Raw genomic sequence first — 13,500 nt, 5'->3', positions numbered from 1 at the left:
AGTGTGAACTTTATAATACGTATAGAAATAAAACTTAGGACAACAGTAACACAAAGGACAAGAAAGGCAAATGGAAATAAACCGTTGTCAGGTTTTATATTGAGACCTGAACACTTGTCAGGTCTTATATTGTATGTGAAATGGTGTTACATGACCTGACGGTAGACTGTGATCAGTTATACCTATAAACCAAACAGCAACCACTAAAAACGTTAAACCAATTAAGTATAGCTAAATAAGCCAACAGTGGAGAGTCAATGGAATCCTAAAAAATACTCAATGAATCCAAAAGAAGGCAGGAAAAGAAGAATAAAGAACAGATGGTAGAGGGGCACCTGGCTGGCTCAGCAGGCAGAGCACCTGATTCTTGATCTTGGGGTTGTGAGTTCATGCCCCACATTGGCATAGAGCTTACTTGAAATAAATAAACAAACAAACACATGGTATAAACAGAAAACATGGCAAAATGACAGATTTAAACCCAATCATATTGGGCAACCCTCTCGGGTCCCCTCCCTCTTTGGGAGCTTTGTTCTATCACTTTGCTATCGCTAATAAACCTTGCTTTGCTGCCCACCAAGAAAAACAAACAAACAAACAAAAAAGAAACAATAAACCCAATCATGTTGATAACTACTGTAAATGTTAGAAAAATCCATATAATCAGATCAATTAAATCTCTACCTCAATTAAAAAGTAGAGATTTTATGACTGGATAAAAATGCAAGATTCCATATATGCTATCTATATGAAACACTTTAATTACAAAGACACAGATAAACAGTTCTTACCAGTTTGTTATGCACAAAACAATGGAGAAAATATACCACACTAATACCAAGAAAGTTGACTGGTTCTGTTACTATCAGATGAAGTAGACTTCTAAGCAAGAATATTACCAGAGATAAAAAAGGACATTTCATAATGATAAAAGGTTAATTCATCATGAACATGTAACAGTCCTAAATGCATACAGACCTTCAAACTAGATGAAGGGAAAATGGACAGAATGGAAAGGGAAAAGGGGACGTCTGAGTGCCTCAGTCGGTTAAGCATCTGCCTTCAGCTCACGTCATGATCCCAGGGTCCTGGGATTGACTCCGGAATCAGGGGCCTTGATCAGTGGGGAGCCTGTTTCTCCCTCTGCCTGCCGCTCCCCCTGCTTGTGTTTGTGAGCTCTCTCTCTCTCTGTCCCTGATAGAAAGATAGATAGATAGATAGATAGATAGATAGATAGATAGATAGATAGATAGATAGATAAAATCTTAAATTAAAAAAAAAAGATCTGAAAGGAAAAAGAAACAAATCCACAATTGTGCATGGAGATTTCAATTCTCTAACTGAGAAAGACCAATAATTGAGAAAAAGCCCTTCAAAAGGAAGCCAGAGGAAGACCTAAGAAAATAATCCAAGAGCTGAAAAGCACCAAGACATAAGGCCCACAAAGCGCTGGTCTGAGGAGCACAAGAGACCCCAGGCCTTTGCTCACCACACCAAAGGGGTGGAGGGGTGGCCACAGAGCAGGAAAGGCTCCCCTCCTTTTGCTGGGTCCACAAACCTCCCCCAGAGGGAGGGAGGCACTTCAGTTCACACCACACTCCCCAGTGGCTTTCAATCCCTGACAAATCTGATGGGGGTCAGGGTTCAACACCCGCCCCCATGCAACTGGTTGATCATTTTCTCAGTTACCACACTCCAAAGCACACTGTGATCCACATATACAAGATACACACGCACACATGCAGGAAAGCACACATACGTGCACACCAGCCTGACTCCTTTCCTCCTATCTCTCTAGTGGCCCTCAGTGGCATCACTGAGTAGGAATCCAAATGGAGTCTAAGGGTGCAGGGTGGCTCAGTCATTTCAGCCTCTGACTCTTGGTTTAGGCTCAGGTCCTGATCTCATGGTTGTGAGCCCAGGTCAGCGTGGAGTCTGCTTGAGATTCTCTCTCCCTCTCCCTCTGCCCCTCCTGCTCATGCTCTCTCTCTCTCTCAAATAAATAAATCTTAAAAAGAAAAGAAAAGAAAAGAAAAGAAAAAAAAGAAAGAAAGAAAGAAAGAAAGAAAGAAAGAAAGAAAGAAAGAAAGAAAGAAAGAAAGTCAGTCAGTCTAACCAAAGGGGCTGGATGGGACACAATGGGCTAAAGCAGTCTCCAGATTCCAACCCTGGTTCCGCCACATACCAACAATTCCCCTCAGGCAAATCCCTTACCCTCACTGTGCTTTAGCACTGGCATCCACAAAAATACCTACTTCATAAGGTTGTTATGAAGGGGAAATAATGCAAGTGAGGCACTTAGAACAATGTCTAGCACAGGGTAAACATTATAGTAATGGTGGCAATTATTCAATTATGTAAATATACATGCACTGAGAAGATTTTACAGAAATGCACTAAAATATTAATTGTGGTTCTCTCTGATTATCTCTGAGTTTTCATCATTTCCTTCTTTGCATCTCTGTACCTTTTTTTTTTTTTAAGTAGGCTCCACACCCAACGTGGGGCTCAAATTCACAACCCTGAGATCAAGGGTCACATGCTCTACTGACTGAGCCAGCCAGGCACCCTTGTAGTTTTCAAATTTTCTACAATGAACAAGTATAATAACATTGATAATCAGGGAAAAGACAGTTAAATATTAAAAGTAAAATGGGGCGCCTGGGTGGCTCAGTCGGTTAAGCGGCTGGCTCTTGATTTCCGCTCAGGTCATGATCTCAGGGTCAGAAGATTGAGCCTGTGTGGGGCTCTGCCCTGGGTGTGGAGCTTGTTAAAATTCTCTCTCCCTCTGCCCCTCCCACCCCCCTCACACACTCTCTCTCAGGAAAAAAAAAAAAAAAAGATTCTCTCCCTCTCTCTCCCCTCCAAAAAAAAAAAGTAACATGAATACAATTAGTCCTTTTATTAGGCATTTACAACAATATAGAAAAATAAACTTTAAAAGCAGTGAAGAGACATAAACAACAACAACAAAAACTGAAAACAGGTATGCAAATAAAAACTTGAACACAAGTGGTCACAGCAATACTATTCACAACAGCCAAAATGTGGAAACCACCCAAACACCCATCCATTGACAAATGAATAAACAAAATGCAGTACATATCCATACAATGTAATATTATGCAGCCATAAAAAGGAATGAAGTACTGATTTATGCTAGAACATGGATGAACCTCAAAAACAGTATGCTGGGGTAGGGGGATGGGTTAGCCTGGTGATGGGTATTAAAGAGGGCACATTCTGCATGGAGCACTGGGTGTTATGCACAAACAATGAATCATGGAACACTACATCAAAAACTAATGATGTAATATATGGTGATTAACAGAACAATAAAAAAATTTTTTAAAAACCAGTATGCTGAATGAAAGAAGCCAATCACAAAAGGCCACATACTATAAGATTCCACTTATATGAAATATCCTGAATAGGCAAATCCAAAGAGAAGAAAGCAGATTAGTGATCACCAGGGGTTGGGGGAGGTGGTAAGGGGGAAAGATTGCTGAATGGGTACGGGGACTCCTCTGGGGTGATGAAATAGTCTAGGCGCAGCTGGGTGGCTCAGTGGGTTAACTCCTGATCATGATCTCAGGGTCGTGAACTCAAGCCCCCCCATCGGGCTCCACGCTCAGTGAGGAGTCTGCTTCTCCCTCTCCCTCTGCCGTGCCCCCCCTTCCCCACCTGTGCTCTGTCTCTCCAAAATATAAAATCTTTAATTAAAAAAATAGGGGCGCCTGGGTGGCTCAGTCGGTTGAGCGGCTGCCTTCAGCTCGGGTCATGATCCTGGGGTCCTGGGATCGAGCCCCGCATCCGGCTCCCTGCTCGGCAGAGAGCCTGCTTCTCCCTCTCCCTCTGCCTGCCGCTCTGCCTACTTGTGCTCTCTCTCTCTCTGTCAAATAAATAAATAAAATCTTTAAAAATAAAATAAATAAAATAAAAAAATAAAATAAAATGGTCACTTGTATGTTGTGTGAATTTCACTTTATTTTAAAAAAACAACAACAACACAGTGAAGGGTATGTATATCATCTGGGTGCTTACATATTTATAAATGTACAGAAAAGATACACACCAAACTGTTAACAATATTACTAGTTACCCCTGGTGGGGAAAGGACAAACATTTTCTCTTAGGCCTTTTTAAAATTTTTGTAATAAGCATGTATCTTTTTGACATAAAAACTTTTGACAAAAGTAACAGTATCAGATACAAAATGACAGGAGAAAGGTCCCTAGAGAAAAACAAGCTTGAGGCTACACTGTGGCAGGTGTGTAGTTCTAGAAATGAAGAAAACCAGGACCCTACATATTCCTCAAAAAGGGTAAGAAAGAGGAAAAAACACAGTTCTGCTCTACTACTGAGTGTTCTGGGCAAGTGCTTTCTCCTCAGAGCGCTTCGGGCTTGACCACCCATAACAGGCATGGATTGAACCTTGTGATTTTCAAATGTTTTTACACTGTTATTTTCAATGTTTTAAAAAGCCTCAAAACTCCTTGTGCAATTGCAGTCTTTGATAAAAGTCCAATATAGAAACTGATAAAAAGTGCGTCACTCTGACTGAGGAAGGTAATGGGCTGGAGAACCCCACACACACACACCCGTAGGGGATATCCTAAGACTTCTTCCAGCTCTGTCAGTGTAGGGAGGCCTCTAAGGAAGACTGGATGGGTCCAGAACCACAGAAAGGGGAGCGCTGACTCATTACACCCAACAGAACATTCAGAGGACAAATCTCACAGGCAGAAGAAGGGAGAAGAGGAAGGGCAGAGTAGAGATGACGTCCAAGACAAAGATGCCAAAAGGAGCTGCTACCAGCAACACCATCAACAGCCAGTGACCAGCAAACCAAGGGTCCCGGGGGGACAGACGGACTGTGACACCCCTGGCCCCCGTGCCTCTGAACGAGGTCAGGCAGAGAACAGCTATCTCCAGGTCAGCATTCCTGCTGCTCTCAGGGCGCAAACAGGATGTTTGGAAGCAGATGACCACAAGTGACCACAGGAAGCTGTGACAACTGCCTCCAGGTGACACCTCTCTTCTTTCCCCAGCTTGTTTCCGGCGTGGATGCCTCAGGCAGGCAAAAAGACTTCAAGTACTGACTTCCGAAGAGAGAAAAGGGGCAGAAATTCTTGGAAAGTTCAGGACACAGGAGAAGAGGCCATCTGAGCTGATGAGGCAGGGAGGAAATGAGGCCACCCCACTACCCAGCAGCTCACCCCAAGGGTGCAGGTAGGCTGACTGTACTAAGGAAGGGTGAGGAAGCCCCACATCACTCACAGCGCCAGGACAGGCAACATGTGACCAAGCAAGCCCAGCAGGGTAGCCACGTCAGGTCTCTGAGGCACGGCCTCTCCTTCAAGCCCACCCCGGAAGAGCCAGGCCAACTTGGCTGTCCTGGACTTCAGCAGTGATGAGAAACCACCCTAGTGGGTCGGCCAGGCCAGGAGTCCAGGGGCGGGGGATGGCAAATCCAGAGGAAACAAGTGCAGGCTATGGGACACTCCCATTTCCACCTAAGGAAGAGGAATGTTCCTGGAAACAGAGAGTGAGGAAAAGCCTGGCCAGGACTCTCTGAACCACTTCTACCTCCCCATGGAGTTCAGGGCTGACCTAACAGATTCACGGCCCCTAAAAAGTCCCAGAGGCAGGCAGGGCAGCCCAGCCACTGGGCCAGCTTCTTGCTATTAGCTGGGTTCACTCGACTGACAAAAACTTCAGTTTATGGTCCAGAACACCAAATTCTCCCTTTCTTTCCTGCTACTAGGAGCCTCAGTGGCCTAGACCCATCCCGTGAGGCTTTAGAGATGTCATGGAGCATCCTTCACGGCCTTCCTTGACCAGAGGAAGGCCTGTGGGTTCTGGGAGAAGCCCAGTGCTAAATCGGAAAGTGGATCCCAGGGCCACTCTCTGTGGCAGCTCTCATATGTTAGTGTTAGATGAGCAATTAGTATGAACCAAGCCACTGAATGACCTCTTTCCCCAGCCACTTCCTTCTCAAAGCCACCAAAGAGGCTCTGCGGAAATGCAAGGTCTTAAGAACCAAAACCCAACTTAATACCACCAGCACTAGGGGACAACCATTTCATCTGCAGAGTTGCGCCCCCAAGCTCTCTACCCCACAGGGCGATGAGAGTCCCAAATCACATCCTCCCAGGAGATAACCCAAGTCTGATTCCTCCCTCAGGCTCAGCTGAATGGTCAACCAGGCTCATGTGCACTAAATGTTTGCCACCTGTCCTCTTTACCCACTACTACTCAACACTGGGGAAAAGTAAAAAAAAAAATTAAAATAAAAATAAACAAATGTTTGCCACCAAGGCCACAACAAACACAGGCAGCAGACTGGTGAAGTGGAGAGGAGACAGAGGAGGCCAAGGCAATCGCTTCTTGGCCTTTTGGCTAAGATCAAGTGTAGAGAAAGCCAAGGCCCCCAAGCAATGTTTTGATTATTCCCAGCAGGAATGATAATAACAACCATCACCATTTACTGGGTACTTTATTTTTAAGACTGATTTATTTGGGGGGGGGGTCTCAAGCAGATTCCCCGCTGAGCATAGAGCCTGACACAGAGCTCAATCCCACAACCCCGAGATTATGACCTGAGCCAAAAGCAAAAGTCAGACACTTAACCGACTGAGCCACCCAGGCACCCCGCCCCCTTACTGAGTACTTTAAAGCACTTCTAGAAGTGTGCCTGTTTCACTGAGGCTAAGGGTGTAAGGTGACCTGCAAGGGTCATGCAGTCAGCAAGTGGGAGCAATGATACAGACCCAGGAGGGCTGATGTCAGAGCCTGTGTTCTGTCCGCGGCACTACGCGGCCTCCCCACCAACCTATAACCCAGACGGTCGCCTACTCCGATTCTCCAGCAGAAGAGGTTTGCTGGAGGTCTGGCATCACGATGGGTGTCCGCAGTTCAAACCCATTTAATCATCAACCACCATCAAATATTTATTAAGCAACTGCAGAGAACCGAGCTGAACTTGGCACTGAGGGAAGCTCGAAAGGCAGGTAAGATCCCTGTCTTGAAGGGGCCTACAGGGCAGAGGGGGAGACAAAAGGAAAGAAGCCCAATTTACATTATACTGAAGTGGGAGGGTCAAGAGGTGGCTGGTTTGAACCAGAAAAAAGCCTTCTCAAGGTAGCCACTGCAGAAATCTTAAGAGGAGGAGGGGGAGGGGGGACAGACACGTAAGGAGGCAATTTTCTGCAACTTGGACCAAGATCCAGACTCTAGGGGCGCCTGGGTGGCTCAGTCATGAAGCGTCTGCCTTCGGCTCAGGTCATGATCTCAGGGTCCTGGGATCAAGCACCACATTGGGCTCCCTGCTCAGCAGAGAGCCTGCTTCTCCCTCTGCTCCTCCCCGTTTGTGCTTTCTCTGTCTGCCTCTCTTTCTCTCTCTCTCTCTCTCTCTCTCTCTGTCAAATAAATAAATAAATAAATCTTTAAAAAAAAAAAAAAAAAGATCCAGACTCTAGGCCCAGCTAAGTGCTTGGAGTAGTCAGAAGTTATATCTAACACAGAGAATGAAGCTTAGGAAAGCCCCTAGATGGGATGCTTGGCTGGCTCAGCCAGTGGAGTACACAACACTTGGGTCTCGGGGTTGTGAGTTCGAGCCCCATATTGGGTGTAAAGATTACTTTTTTTATAAGTAATTAAACAAATAAATAAATAAAATCTTGAAAAGAAACCCCCTAGATTTAGCAAGTGTGTATTTGCCATAAACGTGGGGCAGAAAGATAGCATTCTAAGAACCTCCCCAAGCAGGCCCAATGCAGGCCAACGGAGAAGACCAATGAGAGGGCTGGAGCTGTTGAGGCCAACCCAGTGGTGCCTTGGAGGACGGGCATCCAGTGCAGCCCACTGATTTCTTCAAAAGAGACACCATACAGATTTGTATGTGTAACTCCTAATGTTTTAAATGTTGGCAACCACAGTTGACCGTTGAACAACAGAGGGGTTAAGGGCACCGACTCCCTGAGAAGTTGAAAATCTACATATAACTTCTTTTTTTTAATAACATCAACGTTTTAATAAGTGGCTTCTGTCAGTCAAGTTATGAAAATCCACATATAATTTTTGAGTACCCCCAAAATGTAGCGGCTAATAGCTTGCTGTTGACCAGAAGCCTTACTGATAATATAAACAGTCGATGAAAACGTATTCTGTATGTATATTTTATGCACGTATTTTGTATATTACATATTATATTCTTAGAACAGAGTAAGCTAGAGAAAAGAAAACGTTAAGGAAATCATAAGGAAGAGAAAATGCACTGACAGAACTATACTGTCTTTATTTTTTTAAGAAGATTTTTATTTATTTATTTGACAGAGACAGAGAGAGAGACAGCGAGAGAGGGAACACAAGCAGGGGGAGTGGGAGAGGGGAGAGGCAGGCGTCCCGCTGAGCAGGGAGCCCGATGCAGGACTCGATCCCAGGACCCCGGGATCATGACCTGAGCCGAAGGCAGATGCCTAACGATTGAGCCACCCAGGTGCCCTATACGTATTTATTTTTTAAAAAAACCACATATAAGTGGACCCACACAGTTGAAACCCGTGTTATTTAAGGATCCAACAGTAATTTGGAATATTTTTAAATATTATGAAGGCCAAGCAACATGGGTCTTCAGGCCAAATCTAACCTGTGGTTCCAGTATGAAGAACCAAAAAGAGAATGGGTTTGGTGCCAGAGGACCTAAGGTGACACTCAGGTCAAGCTCTTCCATCAGGATCTGGGTGACAGTGGGTGTGCCCCTAAGTCCCTGAAGCTGCAGTTTAGCTTCCTCATCTGCAAAATGGGGAAAACTAGCACCCAACCCAAAGAATTGTGGTCAGAATCATTTTTTTTTTAAGATTTTATTTATTTATTTGAGAGAGAGAGAATGAGAGAGAGAGAAAGCACATGAGGGGGGGAGGGTCAGAGGGAGAAGCAGACTCCCCACCCAGCAGGGAGCCCGATGCGGGACTCTCCAGGGACTCCAGGATCATGACCTGAGCCGAAGGCAGTCACCCAGCCAACTGAGCCACCCAGGCGCCCGGTCAGAATCCTTACCAACAGTGATGAAGCACACAAAAATGTCTAAATCTTAAAGTGTTGAGCAAAGGCCCATGATGTCACACAGGCCGAGAGAAGAGAGGGGACAATCACAGAGAGAGCAGACAATGCCTGAGGCCACGAAGAGAGAGTGAGGAGGAAATGAGCTGGGTCTTTGCTGGCCTGCAGGCCGGAAGAATCTGGACAATAGAATCCACGTCAGGGGTGGAAATATAAATTTAGGAGTCGCCAGCACACAAGTGAAAAGAGAGATCACGCAAGTAGATAAATTAACCTAGGTACCTAGGAGCAAAACAGGGAACCAGCAGAAGCCTTTGGAGTAACACAGAGGTGGGCCCCCCCAGAGGGATTCGAGAAGGAAGTGGGGAAGGAAGCTGGTGGGGGGGTGTCTGTGGAGAAGCAGATCTCAAGGGAGAGAGGGGGAAATATGGCCACTAAAGAGCGGGATGCATTCTTAGCAGAAGAAAAAACGTAGAAGAATGGCCCAGGCTGTGTTAAAAACAGAAAACGAGCAAAGTAAAGACGTGACAAAGAAGTTAGAAGGGGCAGATGGGTAAAGAGAGAACCAGAAGAAAAAGGGACCCATGGATGGCCACGTCAGGTCTACGCTGATGGGATACACGGGGGTGGGGGGGGCCTCATAAAAGGTGCTGAGGTGGAGGGACGTGTGGGGTGGGTGAACAGACAGCCGTGGAGGTCCATCTGCTGTGTGCCAGGAGCTCCCACACCCCTCGTCGCCCGCGGACTCCCAACGATGCAGGAGGCAGGTTGCAGGCCCATTTTACAGCCTGCTTTCAACAGGATTTTTTGTCGAGAGCAAGGCCCAGGTCTCCAGGGCTTATTCAAAAGGATACACAGACTGCTGTCCAGAGGCGTCTCAAGCAGCCTGAGGATCCATGAGCTAAACCGAAAAGAGCTCCCCAGAGGCTTCCGCCCACCTTCACGCTCACCCAGGGCTCTACTATTCAAACAGCTGCAAATGTGCGCCCTGCTCTCCCCAACAAGAAAACAGAACAGAACATGGCTGTCTCTGCCAAGTGAGTTCTGAATAAGCTGCATTCCATTTCATTAAAACAATTACCTGAGTCCCAGCCAAGAATTACATACAGCTTCCTCACAGCACCGCCCCTCCCCCCCATAAAACACACATCATGCTGCGTTTCAAACAGGCAGAGAAAGGCCATGGCACACCACTCTGAGCCCTCACTAGGAAGATCCCTTGATCCTCACCAAGCGGCGAGCCTCTGTGTCCTTGCAGGCCGACAGACAGACGTGGGTCTCAAAGCAGACCCTCGTGTGAAGTGCTCCCCTTACAAGAAAGAGCCTGCTGGCTGCCCAAAATGTTCCTAGTAGGCACCAGGCCCTCAAAGCCAAGGGGACCACTGGTGCCAGAATCCAGCTGTTTTTCCCAAACAGATGGGAGGCCCAAGTGGCCCAGCTCTGAGTCAGCACAAAACAAGACAAGAGGGATCTGGGAGTGGGGATTCCAGGAGAGGCCGGCTGAAGGCTGGATGGCCAGACCTGAGTTGCAAGCAAGAGCCCGGGGGCCACTCTGGCCCACGCTGCCCACAGGCTAGTGGTGTTCTTTTGGCCACAGATAAGAGGTTCATGATGTGAGGCCAATGGCATTTCGTCCCCTCCCCCAGGCTCCAGCTGCCCAGAGGCTATTCTTTTGTAAAGCCTTGCTCTGCATCCCACCCAGGCAACCCTCTCCAAACTCTGCCCAGAGCCCAGCATCTCCCTTGCCTTGACCCTGGTCTGATTAACGTCCCCACACCCAAAATAACCCCGGAGGCTGCCTCCGCACTGTGGAAGCTCGCTGTCTCCGGCCGGCCCTGTCCTTTTTACTGCCTGGGTCATTGTGGCTGTGTGCCCCAACCCGAGCTGAGAGTTGTCGGTCCTGACCATCCCTGGCCTGCTTGGCTCCTGCCGGCCCACCCAGTCTTTCCACTGGGGGTGCAGCGTCCCAGGGGGCCGAGGGTCACAGGTGGACACTTCTTACACTCCTGGCTGAATAACCCTGAGCCCGCTATTGAGTAAGCCACGTTTTACTTTTTTCCAACTTTTGATCATGGAAGTGTCTAAACATACAGAGAAGGTGAAAGAGCATTTCAATGAGCACCCACATACCCTCTACCTAGATTCAGTCATTAACATTTTGCCATTTTGTATAAACAGGCACACATACTTGCAGGCTTTCTCCTTCTCTCTCTCTCTCTCTCTCTCTCTCTATCCCTTTCTTTTTACTGTATCATTTCAAACTGAGTTTCAGACATCATGACATTTTACTCCCAAATACTTTTAACACGCACCTAACAATGATAATATTACCCATAAAACCACAATACCACAATCACAACACAAGAAATAAGCATTAAAAGGCCATCTTTAAGAGAAAACTTGGCCACTGGGGGCTCTGCCGGGCCTGGCCAACCACACGTTCTGCCTGCCACTGGCCCAGCGTCCAAGGCCTCCCTGGAGAGGCCAGCCCTGAGTCCCACTGGTTAGGCAATCAATCCATTAGCTGGAAGACTTTATCGGGACGTGAATGCACGCTTCAGGCCAGATGTGAGACTCCCAACAGGCCCCCAAATGAAGAGGCAAAGTAGACCTGGGGGCTGGGAAGGCTCTGGGCCTATCCTGGGGAGGAGACAATTCCTGGACACCCCTTTTAATCAGGAGCTTTGTCAGGGTTTCTGGGAAAACTCAGCCCCCCCTAATTCTCTCTCGCCCTCTCTCCCTCCCAGAGGAAATTCTCAATTCTCCACCTTAAAAGACTTCCTCCTCTGGAAATGGGCCGGCTCCAGCTGGTGGCAACATAGAAACACCTGAATGAAGACAGGAGCACATCTGTATGGGCCAAGGGCATGGAGGGCTTGATTCCAATTCCAACCAGGCGTAGAAGAGGGACCTCAGAGGGCTACCCTCTGCCCCAAGGGGAACAGGTGACTGAAGGAGGGGGGGAGAATGGGGGTTGGGAGGGCCTTGAGCAGGAGACCCTCTGCCACAAGTGTCCAGCAGCCCATCCCGAGAAAGACAGAAGGAGAGGGAAGAAGCCCAGAGAACAGGAAGGGGTTGGATAGGGGAGACTGTGGGGAGGGGAAGAATGGAGGCTGTGGGGAGGGGGCAGAAAAGATTTTTAGCATCCTAGAAATGGAAAACAACCAAACCAAAAGGCAAGCGAGATCCGATCCAGCATTATGGGAACAGAGGTGTAAAAATGGTTACAAGCCCGACTCTGCATTTAAACCTCAGCCCTGCCACTCACTAGTTAACAGAATTTGGGTAAGGGGGGCTAACCCTCTCTGTGCCTCAGTTTCGACGTCTGTAAAATGGACAGTAGTAATAATAATAGAACCTGTGCCTCCTATGGCCGACATGAGTCAGGGAAACAATGCACGTAAGGTGCCCAGCACAGTGCCTGTACACAGTTTAAGTGCTCAATAAAAACTATGGGAAAGAGTTCTACAGCTGTTTGTTATTATTAATGAAGGCACTGAGACCAGGACAACCCAGGGAAGGGCTGCAATGAGGCGGAGGCGGGAGGAGTTTTTCCACTCTCTGGCCTTGGAACAAGGTAAAGGCCCAAGGAAGCTCTGGAGGGTCAGCACACTCCACGCATGGTGAGTTATATGGGGGACAGGCGCTGCTTAGAGCTCCTGCGGTAACTCCGGCCTTCTGAGCGGCCCTCCAGCCAAAGACCCACCCAGCCTCTCAATGCATGGCCATCACTGGGGAAGCTGGAGGGAATACTGCGAGGCTCCCTTGGAAGACCTCCAACCCACAGCGGCAGGGCTATGGCCCCAGCAACCCGAACCTCTCCACACGGAGCAGCAGACAGCTTAGCACAACGGAAAGCGCACCTGCCTGAGAACCAAACGCACCGGGTTCGGAGCCCAGCTCCGCACCCCACTAGCGTACAGCCCAGAACATCCGGCATGGATGCGGAACGCACCATCGCTCCCCAGGCTGCCTCTGCCGCGGGGCAGCAGCTGGGTGCCCTGACCCTGGCCTAACACACAGAGGCACCACAGACAGGCAAGCCCGAAGTGCAGACTTTCCATGGAAACAGGGAGGCTCCGTAGCCCGGAATGCCCCAGGCAACTGCCCTGCTCCCCTAGCACTCCCCCTAAGGACAATGAGGCACTGTTTTTCAGAGGGTCAAGACTGCTGAGAAGCTGAAAGAAGACATGTCCAGATTCTAACAGCAACTGGGCATTGCCAACAGCTGGCTGTTACCCCTGTAAGAGATGGGAAGGCAAAGCTATCAAGGTCTGAACTGGACCCACGCTTTACCATAGAGGCCGTTTATTCGGGATGGCCCCCAGGGCACAAATTTTGAAGGTAATTAGCAATTAGTCAGCAAGCCCATGGTTCACCCCCCAGTTAGTCACCTCACCCAGCACTTAACCTTATTATAATTTAGTTCACCAGATC

At 47.9% G+C, this 13,500-nt stretch overlaps 1 protein-coding gene and 1 pseudogene across 3 annotated transcripts in view; one reads left to right on the top strand and one right to left on the bottom strand.

Annotated features, from left to right (window-relative positions):
* The window catches only part of PXN (paxillin), a 47,844-nt gene that overhangs the window by 30,864 nt on the left and 3,480 nt on the right, over positions 1–13,500 (bottom strand). The gene's annotated exons all lie outside the window — the stretch shown is intronic.
* LOC148162325 (U2 spliceosomal RNA) lies at positions 6,383–6,585 on the top strand (annotated as a pseudogene).

The sequence above is a fragment of the Eumetopias jubatus genome, unplaced genomic scaffold (genome assembly GCF_037043125.1).
Source record: "Eumetopias jubatus isolate StellerSeaLion01/CBP00866 unplaced genomic scaffold, mEumJub1_p1.0 scaffold_16, whole genome shotgun sequence".
NCBI lineage: Eukaryota > Metazoa > Chordata > Mammalia > Carnivora > Otariidae > Eumetopias > Eumetopias jubatus.
Note: the sequence above shows the minus strand (reverse complement) of the source record. Positions and strands in the feature narration are given on the sequence as shown.